This window comes from Gossypium arboreum, chromosome 11, assembly GCF_025698485.1.
Source record: "Gossypium arboreum isolate Shixiya-1 chromosome 11, ASM2569848v2, whole genome shotgun sequence".
Taxonomy (NCBI): Eukaryota; Viridiplantae; Streptophyta; class Magnoliopsida; order Malvales; family Malvaceae; genus Gossypium; species Gossypium arboreum.
The window spans coordinates 62,425,198-62,444,195 of NC_069080.1; the positions used below are offsets into that span (position 1 = coordinate 62,425,198).

The 18,998-nt window shown below is 37.6% G+C and overlaps 1 non-coding gene across 1 annotated transcript; it reads left to right on the top strand.

The window, feature by feature from the left end:
• The first annotated feature begins 11,730 nt into the window (after positions 1-11,730).
• On the top strand, positions 11,731-11,837 carry LOC128284826 (small nucleolar RNA R71). The gene has a single exon (XR_008275248.1). It is a non-coding gene; the product is annotated as a small nucleolar RNA R71 (small nucleolar RNA).
• The last annotated feature ends 7,161 nt before the right edge of the window (positions 11,838-18,998 follow it).

Sequence of the window (18,998 nt, forward strand, 5' to 3'; positions counted from 1 at the left end):
GAGATTCATGCATGTTTTGGTTGCTAACTTGATGTGCATGTTAGCCATGGTTCAAATCCTTGTTATGCCATGAAAAATGGTATTTGGCCAAGGTTGATATTGTGTTAAAGCCATTACATGCTAAATGTGAAGCTTGCTAATGATGCATGCAATGATGGATTGACTACTCTTGAAATTTCTTTGTAGCAATCTTGAGTAAGACATTGAGTTCTTTGTTTAACCATGACCAAAGTTCAATGGGGTATGATTGTGATGTATTCGGCCATGATGCATTCATGAGCATGATTTATGCTTGTTACTTGATTGGTAAAATTTGTGTTTTAGAGGGTTATGAACACCTTGAGATTCGCCATGCACCTATATGTGTATATATGTTTGCACATGATATTTTGATTATGAAGAAAGTGATAAATATGTTTGTTTAAAGAAGAAATTTGTTGAAGAATGTTGTGAAATTTGCATGTACATTCGGCCTAGTACATGTATAGTGTGAAAAACCTTGAAATTATTTTTGATTTTGTGTATTTATGACCATGTGTAATCGGCCACATGAGTAATTTGAGCACTTGATGTTATGTTAAAATTCTTGAGCTTAAATATATGGATGTATATATATGTGGCCATATAATGGCGTTTTGGTTCAAAGGTTGAATGATAAATTATAATAAAGTGAGATGATATGAGATGCCGAATGTGATTTACTAGTAAACATTATTGATAGAAATATTGAATACTTCTACTTGTATTCATTAAGCTCAAGAGCAAAAGGGAGCTAAATCCGATAAAGGGAAGGAAAAAGTAGTCGAATAGCCATCGAAATCGTTCGACAACATCCGAGGTAAGTTTTCGAGTATCGAAACTTAGATTTTGATTCGATTGAATGAAGTAATAAGCAATCGAAATTCTGCCCTTGTATATGGCCATTGAGCTGAAATGATATTTTTGTTAAGTGAATTGTGCATAAAAGTTTTGTTGTGAAAATGAAACAAAGATGTGTATGAATGTTCGAGTGATATCTCGGCTAAGCCCGAAGGCAATTGTGCGAGCTATGATATCGGGCTAAGCCCAAGGCAATTGTGCGAAGCTATGATACCGGGCTAAGCCCAAGGCAATTGTGCGAGTTGTGATATCCGGGTTAAGTCCCGAAGGCATTTGTGCGGGTTACCATAACCAGGCTATGTCCCAAGGTGTTTTGAACAGTAGCTATATCCGGATAAACTCCGAAGGTATGTGATTTGAAATTTATAAGCTGCTGGAAAATTTTCAGTTATTGCATTTGTGAAATCCCCAACAAGGTATGTTTTGTGTGTGCTTTGCACACTATGAGTAAATGCGCTGAATATTCGCTCTAATGATAAATGAGCTATCGGCATTAACTAGGCCGTTATTTGTGTATGAATATAAGAGTTGGGATTGTGAAGTAAGCATGTCTTTGAGAAATTGTGCATATGAATTATTGTTTAGCTACTTGAATGCTATGCTTTGGTTGTGTGTATATTATGGCTCGCAACTTACTAAGCATAAATTGCTTACTCCGTTTCTTTGTTTCTCTGTTTATAGATTTTGCTCGTTAGCCATCGGATTCAGGATCATAGAAGTTGAAGTCAACCACACTATCAAAGCCCTTTTTGGTACTCCTTTAGTTGAATTCGGATATGGCATGTATAGGACTACCCTCGGTTATTTTTAAGTACTTGTGATGTATATGTGTACGGCCATGCGAAAATGGTTCGTAATAGTGGAGTATGGAATTAGACCATTTGTGGTTTGTAATTATATATGGTTTCATGATGTGATTATGGATTGGAATGGGAGTGTTGGTCACATGATCAGCCATTGGAATGACTAAACATGATCATATGTGGACCCATGTATGGCAAGACCATAGTTGGCCCATGGAGACTACAAATTAGGTAAAGCCTACCTTAAAAACAGATGCTGCCAGCTGCAGTGACGTGGATGGGGAAAATCACCAAAATTTGTAGGAATGGTACTAAATAGTTAATAAATTATGTGATCGAACCTTGATGAGTCTATTTTCATATGAAAGTAACGAAATGATCATATGATCAGTATACCGAGAGATATTAAAGTTCTCGTGAGACAGGGCCAGAACGGTTTCTGGGTCCCCTGTCGCGACTTTAAAAATTCACTATAAATTATCCAGAAGGAATTAGGAGTCATACCTTATATGTCAAGATTCCATTTTGAGTATAGTTTCATTAGAAACAAACGACACCAGTATTAAAGCCCTGTAAAGAGAGATATTCAAGTTGTAACGCGCGAAGGTCAGAGCAGTCGATCCCTGTAACATGGGTGACTTTAACTAATAAACTGTACCAATTGGCCCGACCAAAAATTCTAGAAATAAATCCATGGAAGGATATATGAGTCTAAATTCTGGGAAAATTTACGGAATCAGTTTCCGAGTTTTGAAACTCGAGATATGATTTTTAAGGCGACAGTGACGCAGTTTTCCAGCCTGTCTGGAAATGCCAAATTGGTCGGTGCTTTAAGAGGACTTGGCTCGTTAACCCCTCGCGTCCGACATCGGCGATGGTCTCGGGTTCGGGGTGTTACAATTTTATTGGTATCAGAGCCACGGTTTAGTCGATTCTAGGACTACCGTGATATGTTTTGGGTCTAGCTATACATGCCATATAGTGATAAATTGATAGTGTGGTGATTTCGACAATCAATTTGTGTTTGTTTATAGCAATGGATCCCGATCCCAACCGAGCAATAGCTGATGATGTGGAGAGTGTGGCGCTGCTCGCGCAAGGGACAGCAATGGCCGGACTCTCAACCTATGGCCAACAATCCGAATAATGAGGCTAGGCAAGCCTTTTATAGCGCGATGAATGATTGGTTCAACCAATACATTCGAACTAACACTACTGTTCCACAACCTCCATTTCCGACTAATGCAACCCCGCACCTACAATACCTCCGTGAATCGACCAAATAAGGTCAAGTAAGCCCCAATCGACGTAATTAAGTAAACATGGGGCCACTTGAATTCAAGGCTACGGATAGCGACGATCTTGAGCAAGCTGAATTTTGGTTGGACAACACTATCCGGTGCTCGATGAGCTATCTTGTACACCGATGAGTGCTTAAAGTGTACCATCTCCTTGCTACGCGATTCCGCCTACTATTGGTGGAGTACTCGACTTTGTGGTGCCTAGGGAGCAAGTGACTTGGGAATTCTTTCAAACCGAGTTTGAAAAAAGTATATCACCAGAGATTCATCGACCAAAAGCGAAGGAATTTCTTGATCTTAAGCAAGGCTCTATGTCGCCATCGACTACGAACGAAAATTTGTGAGGCTTTGCTTGACGCTGCGAGAATGCATTTCGTCCAAGCTATTATGTGTAAACGCTCGAGGATGGGCTGAATGACAATATAAGGATGTTTGTTGGCATTCTCGAAATACGAGAGTTCGTAGTACTTGTTGAGCGAGCTTGTAAAGTCAAGAGCTTAGAAAGGAGAAACAAAAAGTTGATGTGGGAACTGGAGAATTCCGAAAAAGGTCCTCGGGAAAGTCTCTTCAACAGGCATCGAAGAGATTTCGAGATGATGTGAGCTGGTCTAGAGGCGCTTCGGGCTTTTCTAGACGAGATCACGGTCGACCCCCTGTGACCACACGAGTCACTTCGATCGCCAGTGGTGGAAATGATTGCCGAGAGAGAGCGGAGTGTCTGCATTGTGGCAAATGGCATTCGGGGAGCTGTAGGTTCCGTGATCACTCCTGTTATAAGTGTGGATCGGCTGACCACTTTATCAAGGACTGCCCGAGGTTGCTTGAACAAAATGTAAGTCAAAGTGGAAACCCGAGTGCTACCACTGCTCGAGGTAGGCCATCCAGAAATGCGGGCAATGCTAGTGGCGGTCAGAGAGGGCCGAGAGATGCTACAACAAGACCCGAGGCTCGTGCTCCTGCTAGGACTTATGCCATACGCGCACGCGAGGATGCTGCCTCACCAGATGTCATTACCGGTACATTCACTCTTTTCGATACAAATGTGATTGCTATGATTGACCCTGGTTCTACTCATTCTTATATATGCGAAACCTTAGCATCCAGTAAGACTTTGCCTATTGAGTCTACTGAGTTTGTAATTCGGGTGTCAAACCCCTTGGGTCATTACGTGCTTGTCAACAAAGTGTGTAAGAAAAGTCCCCTAGTGTTCCGAGGTTCTTGTTTTCCGGCGGACTTGATGCTTTTGCCGTTCAATTAATTCGACGTTATTCTTGGTTTGGATTGGTTGACCATGCACGATGCGGTTGTAAATTGCAAAAGCAAGACTATCGATCCGAGGTGCGCGAATAACGAGATAATTCGGGTTGAGTCTACGGACTTAAAGGGTTGCCACCGTAATATCGCAATATTGGCCCGAAATATGTAAGAAAAGGGTGCGGCGTACCTTGCGTCGACGCTTTCGATGACAAGGAGTCGAAAAGAAACCCGAATCTGTGCGATGGTTTGTGAATACCGGATGTTTTCCCGAAGAATTGCGGGTTTACCACTGTTCGGAAATAGAATTTGGCATCGAATTGGTACCTGGTACCACTCCAATTTCGATAGCTCCGTATCGTATGGCACCAACGGAATTAAAGGAGTTGAAAGCTCAGTTGCAAGAATTGGTGGATAAAGGTTTTGCTCGCCCGAATTTTTCACCTTGGGGTACACCAGTGTTGTTTGTGAAAAAGAAGGATGGAACCATGAGGCTGTGCATCGACTATCGTCAGCTTAATAAAGCAACGATAAAGAACAAATATCCGTTACCGCGTATCGATGATTTGTTCGATCAACTGAAGGGAGCCTCAGTGTTCTCGAAAATAGATTTGAGATCGGGCTATTATCAATTACGAATTCGAGATTCGGACGTACCCAAGACTGCCTTCAGAACGAGATATGGTCACTACGAGTTCCTAGTGATGCCGTTTGGGCTTACTAATGCCCCTGCGGTATTTACGGATTTAATGAATCGGATCTTCAGACCATATTTGGATCGGTTCGTAGTCGTGTTCATTGATGGCATCTTGGTCTATTCAAGAAATGAGACCGAACATGCTGAACACCTGAGGTTAGTGCTGCAAATTTTACGGAATAAGCAATTATATGCTAAGTTCAGCAAGTGTGAGTTCTGGTTGAGAGAGGTTAGCTTCTTGGGTCATGTGGTATCTCAGACGGTATTCGAGTCGACCGAATAAAATTTCAGCCATACTTAATTGGAAGCCTCCGAGAAATATTACTGAGGTTTGGAGCTTTTTGGGGCTTGCCGGTTATTACCGACGATTTGTAAAAGGTTTTTCAACGATAGCCACGCCAATGACGAAGCTACTCCAAAGGGATGTTAAGTTCGAATGGACGGAAAAATGTCAGAAAAGTTTTGATTAATTGAAAACTTATTTGACTGAAGCCCCAATTCTAGTGCAACCCGAAACGGGCAAAGAGTTTGTTATTTATAGTGACGCATCGCTACTCGGGTTAGGTTGCGTATTGATGCAAGAAGGTCGAGTTGTGGCCTATGCGTCGAGGCAATTAAAGCCACACGAGAAAAATTATCCGACCCATGATCTCGAATTGGCTGCTATCGTATTCGCCTTAAAGATATGGCGACATTACTTATTTGGTGAGAAGTGCCATGTGTATTCGGATCACAAAAGTCTCAAATATATGATGACTCAAAGAGACTTAAATCTGCGACAAAGACGTTGGCTCGAGCTGTTAAAGGATTATGAGCTGGTCATTGACTATCACCCGGGAAAGGCGAATGTGGTTGCGGATGCCTTAAGTCGTAAATCATTATTCGCTTTACGAGTGATGAATTTACACTTGTCTGTTCTACCCGACAATGTGTTAGTAGCTGAATTGAAAGCCAAACCATTATTGATACGTCAAATTCGTGAAGCTCGTAAAGTCGACGATGAGTTGGTTGCAAACGAAATTTGAGTGTGTTCGAACAAGGACTCGGAATTTCAAATCGATGATGACGATTGTTTGAGGTTCAAAAGTCGTCTGTGTGTTCCAAAGAATTCGGAACTTATTTCGATAATTCTGAACGAAGCCCATTGTAGCCGAATGGCAATCCACCCAGGGAGTACGAAGATGTACAACGATTTGAAACGTCGGTTTTGGTGGCATGGTATGAAACGAGACATCTCCGACTTTGTTTCGAGATGTTTAATATGTCAACAAGTGAAAGCGGAACATCAAGTGCCTTCAGGATTACTTCAACCGATCACGATACCCGAGTGGAAATGGGATCGAGTCACCATGGACTTTGTATCCGGACTGCCATTGTCAGCGAGTAAGAAGGATGCGGTTTGGGTCGTGGTAGATAGATTGACTAAGTCGGCTCACTTTGTCCCCGTACGTACGGATTTTTCAATGGACAAACTAGCCGAATTGTACGTTTTTCAGATTGTGAGATTGCACGGGGTGCCTATTTCCATCGTGTCGGATAGAGATCCGAGATTTACCTCGCAATTTTGGAAAAAGTTGCAAGAAGTTTTGGGTACCAAGTTGCATTTCAGCACCGCCTTTCACCCCCAAACCGATGGTCAATCCGAGCGAATAATTCGAGATACTTGAGGATATGTTGAGATGTTGCATCCTCGAGTTCGATGGTTCATGGGAGCGGTATTTGCCGTTGATTGAATTCGCTTACAACAACAAACTTTCAATCAAGTATTAAGATGGCACCCTACGAGGCTTTGTACGGTCGTAAATGCCGTACACCATTGTTTTGGTGAGCTCGGTGAAAGCAAAATTTTCGGGTGGATTTGATTAGAGATCTGAATGAAAGTGAAAGTAATCCGTGAAAGTCTGAAAATAGCCTCCGATCGTCGAAGTCGTGACGCGGATCTCAAGCGTAAAGACATCGAGCATCGTGGGAGATAAAGTGTTTCTCAAGGTTTCACCTTGGAAAAAGATACTCGATTCGGCCGTAAGGGCAAGTTGAGCCCGAGGTTCATCGGGCCATATGAGATATCCGAGCGAAGTCGGTCCAGTGGCATATCGCCCGATTTTGCCCCGAACTCGAAAAGATTCATGATGTCTTTCATGTTTCGATGCTTCGACGCTATAGATCGATCCATCGCACGTGATTAGTCCATCGAGGTTGAAATTCAAGCCAATATGAGTTATGAGGAAGAACCGATTCGTATCCCGCACGTGAAGTGAAAGAGTTGCGAAACAAGCGGGTTCCGCTAGTGAAAGTGTCATGGCTCAAACACGGGATAGAAGAAGCTACTTGGGAAACCGAGAACTCTATGAAAGAGCGATACCCAACCCTATTTACGGTAAGATTTTCGGGACGAAAATTTCTTAAGTGGGGAGAGTTGTGACACCCAAAATTGACCCTAGTCGGAATGTGGTTTCGGTACCACAAAACCGAGGCATAAAAATAATTTAAAATTTATTTTGATGCCTATAATATGTGTGTGCTCATGTGTGAATTTTGAATTCTTTGATTTAGTTAATTTGATTGTGAATTGAAAGAAAAGGACTCATGTGAAAGGATTTAAAAATATGTAGCTAATTTCAAGAGGTTAATAAAGGAATGAAGCAAAATAAATGGAGTTGCATGTCAAATACTCCATTTATTTTGAATGAGTGGTTGACCATGTCTAGATTATGGGCAAGGGACATGTTTCCAACATGTTTAGTTAGTGCATTATGTAGAAAGAATTAAGAAATGAAAAAAAATGAGCATGGATGCCCCCATGGTGCCGTAGCTAGAGAGAAAGAAAGAAAAAAGTTGTCATTCATCCTTTCTTTGAGCAAAGACTAAGAAAGAAAAAACAAAAAATTGTTCATCTTTTCCCTCCTTCCTTTGGCCGAAATTCCTAAGAGGAAGAAGAGATTTTGCTTCATTTTCTTTGTTTAGAAGAGATCTAGAAGGAGATTTGGCTAAACTTGCATCAAGATTAAGGTATGTATGAGGTGTGTCATGAGATTCATGCTTGTTTTGGTTGCTAACTTGATGTGCATGTTAGCCATGGTTCAAATCCTTGTTATGCCATGAAAAATGGTATTTGGCCAAGGTTGATATTGTGTTAAAGCCATTGCATGCTAAATGTGAAGCTTGCTAATGATGCATGCAATGATGGATTGACTACTCTTGAAATTTCTTTGTAGCAATCTTGAGTAAGACATTGAGTTCTTTGTTTAACCATGACCAAAGTTCAATGGGGTATGATTGTGATGTATTCGGCCATGATGCATTCATGAGCATGATTTATGCTTGTTACTTGATTGGTAAAATTTGTGTTTTAGAGGGTTATGAACACCTTGAGATTCGCCATGCACCTATATGTGTATATATGTTTGCACATGATATTTTGATTATGAAGAAAGTGATAAATATGTTTGTTTAAAGAAGAAATTTGTTGAAGAATGTTGTGAAATTTGCATGTACATTCGGCCTAGTACATGTATAGTGTGAAAAACCTTGAAATTATTTTTGATTTTGTGTATTTATGACCATGTGTAATCGGCCACATGAGTAATTTGAGCACTTGATGTTATGTTAAAATTCTTGAGCTTAAATATATGGATGTATGTATATGTGGCCATATAATGGCGTTTTGGTTCAAAGGTTGAATGATAAATTATAATAAAGTGAGATGATATGAGATGCGAATGTGATTTACTAGTAAACATTGTTGATAGAAATATTGAATACTTCTACTTGTATTCATTAAGCTCAAGAGCAAAAGGAGCTAAATCCGATAAAGGGAAGGAAAAAGTAGTCGAATAGCCATCGGAATCGTTCGACAACATCCGAGGTAAGTTTTCGAGTATCGAAACTTAGATTTTGATTCGATTGAATGAAGTAATAAGCAATCGAAATTCGCCCTTGTATATGGCCATTGTGCGAAATGATATTTTGTTAAGTGAATTGTGCATAAAAGTTTTGTTGTGAAAATGAAACAAAGATGTGTATGAATGTTTGAGTGATATCCGGGCTAAGCCCGAAGGCAATTGTGCGAGCTATGATATCCGGGCTAAGCCCGAAGGCAATTGTGCGAGCTATGATACCCGGGCTAAGCCCGAAGGCAATTGTGCGAGTTGTGATATCCGGGTTAAGTCCCAAAGGCATTTGTGCAGTTACCATAACGGGCCATGTCCCGAAGGTGTTTTGAACAGTAGCTATATCCGGATAAACTCGAAGGTATGTGATTTGAAATTTATAAGCTGCTGGAAAATTTTCAGTTATTGCATTTGTGAAATCCCCAACAAGGTATGTTTTGTGTGTGCTTTGCACACTATGAGTAAATGCGTACGAATATTCGCTCTAATGATAAATGAGCTATCGGCATTAACTAGGCCGTTATTTGTGTATGAATATAAGAGTTGGGATTGTGAAGTAAGCATGTCTTTGAGAAATTGTGCATATGAATTATTGTTTAGCTACTTGAATGCTATGCTTTGGTTGTGTGTATATTATGGCTCGCAACTTACTAAGCATAAATTGCTTACTCCGTTTCTTTGTTTCTCTGTTTATAGATTTTGCTCGTTAGCGATCGGATTCGGGATCATAGAAGTTGAAGTCAACCACACTATCAAAGCCCTTTTTGGTACTCCTTTAGTTGAGTTCGGATATGGCATGTATAGGACTACCCTCGGTTATTTTTAAGTACTTGTGATGTATATGTATGCGGCCATGCGAAAATGGTTCATAATAGTGGAGTATGGAATTAGACCATTTGTGGTTTGTAATTATATATGGTTTCATGATGTGATTATGGATTGGAATGGGAGTGTTGGTCACATGATCAGCCATTGGAATGGCTAAACATGATCATATGTGGACCCATGTATGGCAAGACCATAGTTGGCCCATGGAGACTACAAATTAGGTAAAGCCTACCTTAAAAACAGATGCTGCCAGCTGCAGTGACGTGGATGGGGAAAATCACCAAAATTTTTAGGAATAGTGATAAATAGTGAATAAATTATGTGATCGAACCTTGACGAGTCTATTTTCATATGAAAGTAACGAAACGATCATATGATTAGTATACCGAGAGATATTAAAGTTCTCGTGAGATAGGGCCAGAACGGTTTCTGGGTCCCCTGTCGCGATTTTAAAAATTCACTATAAATTATCCAGAAGGAATTAGGAGTCATACCTTATATTTTCAGATTCCATTTTGAGTCTAGTTTCATTAGAAACAAACGGTACCAGTATTAAAGCCCTGTACAGAGAGATATTCAAGTTGTAACGCGCGAAGGTCAGAGCAGTCGATCCCTGTAACATGGGTGACTTTAACTAATAAACTGTACTAATTGGCCCAACCAAAAATTCTAGAAATAAATCCATGGAATGATATATGAGTCTAAATTCTGGGAAAATTTACGGAATCAGTTTCCGAGTTTTGAAATTCGAGATATGATTTTTAAGCCGACAGTGATGCAGTTTTCCAGCCTGTCTGGAAATGCCAAATTGGTCGGTGCTTTAAGAGGACTTGGCTCGTTAACCCCTCGCGTCCGACACCGGTGATGGTCTCGGGTTCGGGGTGTTACAAATGCTAGCCCCTAAATCAGCCAAAGCATTGTTAACGTTTAAACTACCAATAAAACAAGGAATCGTAAAACTCCCTGGATCTTTCAATTTGTTGGGTCTTATTGTGTAGAATGGCTGAGCAAACTGCGTTCAACTCTATATGCGATGCCTCATCTAACTTTTGCTTTTTTGCTAAAAGTTCTTTTAAGAATTTAACTACGTTCGGCATCTTCGAAAGAGCTTCAATAAACGATAAGTTAATATGTAATTTCTTTAATAGTTTAAGGAATTTACTAAATTATTCATCTGTATGGTCTTTCCTTGTCGCATTGGGGTATGGCACATGAGGTTTGTACTCTCTACTTACCGATTTTTGCTCATTGTGGTCCGTCTCACCTTTACCTTTAGTTACCACAATTCCTTGCCTCGATTTTGGTTCAGGTTCGGCTAACCCTTCCTTATCTCGAATGGAAATCGCATTGAGCTGTTCCCTTGGGATAGATTCAGTGTTACTTGGTAGGCTACCTTGTGGTCATTCAGAAATTAATTTAGTGACTGTCCTATCTGAGTTTCGAGCCCTTGGATCGACACTTTTTGATTCTTAAGTGCTGTTTCGGTATTCTGAAAACAAGTTTCTAACACCGAGATAAACTTCGTTAGCATCTCCTCAAGGTTCGACTTCTTTTCCTGTTGGTAAGATGGTTGTTGAAAACCCAGAGGATGTTGTGGCCTTTGATTTCCTTGACCACCCCACGAGAAATTGGGATGGTTCCTCCAACCTGTATTATAAGTATTACTATATGGGTTATTTTAAGGTGTAGAATTATTGTTACTCATAAATTAAACTTGTTCCTCCTCGGTGTTGGGGTTGAAGGATTGATTTTTTGTGTGTACTCCACCTCCATTTGAATCGCACCTCATCATTGGATGTACCTAAGTAGAACCATATAAACCATCAATCTTTTTATTTAAAAGTTCTACCTGGTTAGATAGCATAGTAACCGCATCGAGCTTGAAAACATCGGCTACTTTTGTCGGCTTTATTCTCATGACTTGCCACTAATAGTTATTCAGTGACATCTCCTCAATAAATTCGTAAGCCTCTTCAGGTGTTTTGTTATTCAAAGTTCCATAGGCGGCTGCATCGATAAGTTGCCTTGCTGAGGGGTTCACACTGTTGTAAAATGTTTGAACTTGCAACCATAAGGGTAGCCCATGGTAAGGGCACCTTCTCAATAGGTCCTTGTATCTCTCTCATGCATCATAAAGTGTTTCTACATCCATCTGCACAAAAGAAGAGATATCATTGCTCAACTTAGCTGTTTTAGCCGGTGGAAAATATTTAAGTAAGAATTTTTCAATCATCTATTCCCAAGTAGTGATTGACCCTCATGGTAATGAGTTCAACCACTGTTTAGCCTTGTTCCTCAATGAAAAGGGAAATAACTGAAGGCAAATGGCATCATCAGAAATGCCATTGATCTTAAATGTGTCGCAAAACTCCAGAAAATTCGCCAAATGAGTATTTGGATCCTCATCCTGCAAACCATCAAACTGAACAAACTATTGTATCATTTGAATTGTGTTAGGTTTCAGTTTAAAATTATTTACAGCAATAGCAGGTCTAACCATACTCGATTCGGCTCCTGTTAAAGTAGGTTTAGCATAATCATACATAGTACGAGGAGCAGGATTCTAATTTATTGGATTTGTAGCAACGACAGGAAGAAGCTGATTATTCTGATTTTCAACCATCTCTTCGGTTGTATTATGGATATCTTCCTCTTGTCCTTCCTCTATGTTTCTTAGGTTTCGCCTTATTTCTCTTCGGTTTCTACGAGCTGCACTTTCAATCTCACTATCAAAAAGCAATGGTCCTGACGGGCTTCTTCTAGTCATAAACTATAAAACCTGTCAGAAGAAAATAAATAAAAATTTAGTAATATTAACAAAACTAAAATAAAATTTAAATTGCAACAAAATAAATGGCTAAAGTAATAAAAATTAAGCGTTCCTAATATTTTAGTTCCCCGACAACGGCATCAAAAACTTGATGTGATGTCTCGTGATAAGTTTGAAATTTATGATTGATCGTACTTGAAAACTAACTATTATCACGATAAATGCAAGTGCACCTATCGAACAGTAGTATAGATTATAGCAAGACCAGAATGTCGAACCCACAAGAACTAAAAGTACTAGTATTAACTCTCTTTTTATTATCTAGCCTAAAAATAAAGGGGTTTGTTTTATCTAAATTAATTAACTAAACTAAGAATGCACAGGAAGAAAATTGGGGAAATATTTTTGGGAAAAAAACTAATTGATTTGGACAATACCCAGGGGAAAATCCACCTAGACTTCACTTGTTATTCGACTCTCAATTAGACGATTTATTCACTTGACTTAATCTGTAGAAATCCCTAAGTTATATTATTATCTCTCTCGAGACTAACAACGTCTAACCCTAGGTTGATTAATTGAAACCTCTTTCTATTAAAACCCCTAGTGCTGCATTAACTCGATCTATGGATTCCCTTATTAAGTTTCACCCTAATTCGACAAAATTATGTCACCCTATGTCTAACGGTGCAATCAACTCCACTTAATTATGCTAGATCTACTCTTAGACAGGGACTTTTTCTCCACTGAATAAGCACATCAATACTTGAATCAATATCCTGGAATATTAAAGCAAGAATTAAGAACTCATAAATAAGAACAAATCAAATATTTATCATATAATTCAGAAAATAATAACAAGATCCGTCTCAAGTTTCATTCCCCTTAGGTATTTGGGGGATTTAGTTTATAAGTGTAAAAGAAAACATATCAGAAGAATAATAATAACAAAACATAAAGAAACCCAACAATCCCGAAGGAAATCAAAGGGAAATCTTCAGTCTTGAAGGAGAATCCAGCTTCTGAGTTGGATCAATCGACTTTCTTCAAGTAATTCCTTGGCTCCTATTCCGTGTGTCCTCTCTAGGTACCTTCTGGGGTGTTTATATAGGCTTTAGAATGCTTCAAAACCCTCACGAGTGGTCTTTTTCGAATAGGGCTAGACTTGGGCTCGACAGGGACACGCTCGTGTGACACGCCCGTGTGAGGTGGCTTAGGCCGTGTTGCAATCTGTTAAATAGACATGGGCATGTGAATGACCCGTATGAGGAAGTCCAGGCCGTGTCGATTTCCCACATTGACCCATTTTCTCCGTTTTTGGCCCATTTCTCTCTCTTTTTACTCTCATATGCTCATCTAAGTATAAAACATGAAATTAAAGGACTAGGAGCATCGAATTCCACAAATCTAATGATAATTCATCCAAAAATATGCTAAGTATGGGATAAAAATACGTATAAATTACGACTTATCATTGGTCTAGCCAATTAGTAAGTTTATTAGTTAAAGTTTCCGCTGTTGCAATGTTTGACTACTTTGACCTCTTCTCACTACAAATCAATTATCTCCCTCTACAGAATTCAAATAACCATGCTATTTATTTCTCTTGAAAATAGATTCACTAAGGAATCTAGAAATATAAACTATAACTCCTAATTCGTTTTGTAAAAGTTTTAGTGAATTTATAAAGTCAGAACAGGGGATTCAAAATTTGCTCTAACCCTATCTCACTAAAATTCAAATATCTCTTAATATATACTTCTTTTGCTTACTCTGTTTCTTTCATAAGAAAATAAACTCAATAAGCTTTAATTCTATCTCTTATTCATCACCTAATTCCATTTCTACTACTCTTGGTGATTTTTCAAGATCACGTCACAGATATTGTTCAATACTGTTTTAATGTTAATTTAACTTTTTCATGATTTCTTTGTATTAACTATCATTTAGGCATACAAAACACCAAACATGTTCTTCATTATCCATTTCAATAGCTAATCATTATCAAATATTTACATACCATTCTTTAGCTAGATCATAAGGACATACACACAAAATGGCTAAGTCCCTATACATGCCATAAACTTGTAAACGAAGATACCCATTTGGTAACTTGATAGTCGATAGTGTGAAGTAATCAATTTAGTAAGCTTATAAAGCTTAGTAAGTTCACATGTAAAATAATAAGCATTAGTAATCAATTTAGCTTACTACTATGCTGTCATAATTTGCTTAAATAATGTTTAGTTCTTACTTTCCCATCTTACTCATCGGTAACCTTACCAAAGGCTCAGAATACAAAAGGCACCTTACTTAATAGCTTGCTTACATACCTGTAACATCTCACTTAACACATGAGTACTCTTTCATAATATAGGCATATTGTCAATCTTGTCATAAAGTGTCACAAGCATAACTGAAAACTCATCACTTACTTAATACTTGATAATCTTAATTACTTACAATCTCAATATTGAATAAGCCTTAAATGCATACCTGTACTCTTTCTTCATGTTCTCACCTTGTCATTTCTTTGACTTACTCTTTGGATTACTCGGGAACCTTTTTCTTTTTGAACTTACTATTGCCATGTCTTGACATGGTCTTACGTGGTATCCTTGCCTTATGAACTAACCAATGCCATGCCTTGGCATAGTTTTACATGGGACCTTTGCCTTATAGTAACTCATCAATGCCATGTCTTGACATGGTCTTACATGATTTAATTACCTTATAGAACTTATCAATGCCATGCCTTGGCATGGTCTTACGTGATATCCTTATCTTACCAAATGCCATGTTCCAAACATGGTCTTGCATGGTATCCTTTTCTTATAGAACTTATCAATGCCATGCCTTGGCATGGTCTTACATAATATCCTTATCTTACCAAATTCCATGTTCCAAACATGGTCTTACATTGTATCCTTGTCTTAGTGCCAATGCCACATCGAGACGTGGTCTTACATGGAGTCCTTAATCAATGCCGATGCCATGTCTTGACATGGTCTTACACAAGATCCTTGCCTTACCAATGCCATGTCTTGACATGGTATTACATGGTATCCTTAACCGTCAATTCCTCCTTAAATGCCAAGTTATGAACATGGACTTTTCCACCAATTCTTCCCTAATTTCCATGGTACAACCATGAACTTTGAGATATCAATGCCTTGTCAAGTCACAGCTGAAACATACTTGCTCAAATTCTCAAGGTTAGTCACATAACTCAATAATAACAATACTAATAACAATAATTGCATAATAATAAAATGCTACTCAACTTACATACTTACATTCTCAATCTCATCATATCATCAACTTAACTTATTCTCATCAAACTATGCTAGTCAATACTTTCTTGTTATCATACAAAGCCATAATACAAAATATGGTCTTACATATAAATTATAGAAGTTCTCTTTCGAATATCGAATTATTATCAAACATTAATCATTATATCTAAAACTCAATACTAAAGTATTTATGGCCAAAATATCAATTTATCATACAAATATGCATAATTAAATGCTTATTAAAGATATGAACTTACCTCGATACCAAAACGACCATTTTACCAACTTTCTTGATTTTCGGTTTTTCTCCCGTTCTAGGTCCAAATCTCACTTTTCGGGATCTAAAACATCATATTTCACTTATTTAATTAATATTCTATTCAAAACATTCCCTAACTCAAACTTTTGCAAAATTACAATTTTGCCCTTAAAACTTTACAAAATTACGATTTTTACCCTAGGCTTAGAAATTAAAATTTATACATTTTTCTTATGTTTTATAACACACTGAACATTTTTCCCTTCTATGGCAACATCAAATTCCCACTCTATCATATACTTATGAACATTAGGTATTTTTACTAATTATGTCGTTATACTCGTTTTCACTTAAAATTGCTTAGCAAAAGTTGTTTAACATAATTTCAAGCTTCATATTCTACCATAAAATGTCAAAATAAACACATTTAACCTATGGGTAGTTTTTCAAATATGAACCCTAGCATGAATTATTGCTAGAATAAGCTAAATCAAGTTACCGGGACTCCAAAAACGTAAAGAACATTAAAAACGAGGCTAGAATGGACTTACTATTGAGCTTGAAAAGCTTGGAAACCCTAAACATGGCTTCCCCAATTCTATATTCAGCTTCCATGAAGAAGATGGACCAATTTTGGTTTTTCCTTTTTAATTCTTTTAATTACTAAATGACCAAAATGCCCTTAAAGGCTTTTCTTTCAAATTTGTCCTATTCTTACCCATTTTTGTCCAAACTTAAATATATTGGTCTAATTACCAAATAAGGACCTCCAATTTAAGAACCCATTTCAATTAAATCCCCTTTATTATCTAGAACACACATTTTGCTAATTTTACAATTTAGTCCTAATTATCAAATTAGGCACTTATACATAAAATTTCTTCATGAAATTTTCACACAATTATTTAATCAATGAAGAAACCTTAAAACTTAATCAGAATAAATTTTTTTGATCTCAGATTCGTGGTTTCGCAACCACTATTCCATTTAGGCCCTATTTCGGGATGTTATGTCGAAGATGTGAATGGCTTTATGTAAGAGACCATTTTTCAAAAATGGGGCAATTTGCCCTTTTGGTTACTCCTAATTCTTCCCTTTTCCAATTAGGCCCTAAATCAATTAAAATCTATTTTTTAAAATTAGACCTCAAAATTAAATTTTGTTTTAAGCAAGTTAATAAAACAAAAACCCAAATATGCCACTTTAATTCTTTAATTACTCACTCATGACTCTATTTTTTTATACCTAACTCAACCTCCAATTAAAAAAAACTTGGTTCTACTAACCCAAAACTACTAGGTCAGCTTTTTGGGCGTGACACATGTAAGAAATATTTATCTCAATAGAATTGACATGTAAGAAATATTTATCTTATGAGAATTGACTTTCATTTATATTCTAATAGATTTCATCTAAGAATATTTGGATATGCAATATCTATTTTGTGTTCCACCATAACACACTTGGGTGGATCATCAAGTATGAAGTTGATAAATTTTAGAATTTTCATTTGATGTTAAAAATTGAAGGGAGATATATTTATAATTTTGAAAAAGTATTGTCATGTTACAAATTTTCTTAGTATTAAGGGGAGACAAATTGGTTAAATAATTATGTCATCATTTTTTTATGATCCCTACTAATATTATATGCATAAAGTTTGAAGGATAAAATTATTTTTCAGACATGTTTAGTGATGAAATTTAAAGATTGCATATGCTAGCTGATACAGATACCAGCTAAAGTGCTCCAAATAATTATATGTACCAGAAGGACAATGTGATAAAAATAAGTCTTAGGCATGCTAGAAGCATGGCAAACTAGTCGATTCCATAAAATGAGAATTTATTGAAAGAAAAGAGAAAGAAATTAATATGGTCATATACTAAAGGAGACGGGTACTTATGAAGAGACCTAGGACATACCTTTTGATAAAACCCTAAAGAGGATCAGCTACCTAAAATTATGAATATAATGAGATATCTCAATTAGTTATGTCATAACCAAATATGATGGAGTTGACAAAAGGAATTTTTTATCAACAATGATAATATACATAGAACACTCCAATACTATTGAAAAGTGAGGATTTTGAATGAAAATATACTTGAAAGCATTGAGATGAGAACAAACTATCAAAATAAATAAACATTTCTATTATAACTTATGAAATGTATCTCAGATATGAAGTCCAAACACCCAAAAGGTGTAAAGCTAAGTGGAGTACATATTAGCATAATAGAGAAAAAAATATACAAGTCAGAATATAAAAAATTGACTTGTAACATAAATTTTTACAAGACACTTGCCTTTGGTTATGAAAAATGATTAATTTATTATGGATGCAATAATCTGACACTAAATAAAATTCTTTATTTAGGTCTAGTGTGTAACACCCCTAACCTGTATTCGTCGTCGGAACAAGGTTACAGAGTATTACCGAAACTTTTAGAACATTTACAAATAATTCACATTAACTACTATTCATTTACCGAAATTATTCATAACTTCCCTTAAATAGACCCTCGAAGCCCAAAACGAGTAATAGAATTGAGTTAGGACTTAATTGAGAACTAAAAGAATGTTTTGCAAAATTTTTAAATTTTTTCCTAGGTGCAAGGCTCACACGCCCGTGTGGTCTAGGGACACGCCCGTGTGACCCGAAGATACGTCCGTGCTGCAGGTCGTGTTCGACCCCGTGTAAATCTCTGATTTGTGCCACATAGCCAAGACAAACGCCCGTGTTCTAGGTCGTGTAGCACACCTGTGTCTCTGCCCGTGTGCTCAATTCTGAGTATTCTGTTTCTCGAATTTAAGATGCAGGGGACACACGACCTAACCACATGCCCATGTATTAGGCCATGTGCCACACACGGTCTAGACACACGCCCGTGTGGACAAAATAAAGTTATTTCTAGCTTCAATTCTCACCCAAAAGTTTACCAACATCTTGCACCAAAAGTTATACCCAAATACCAACCAATCCAAGCATTATAACAGGGTCAATTCAAGCATCTAACA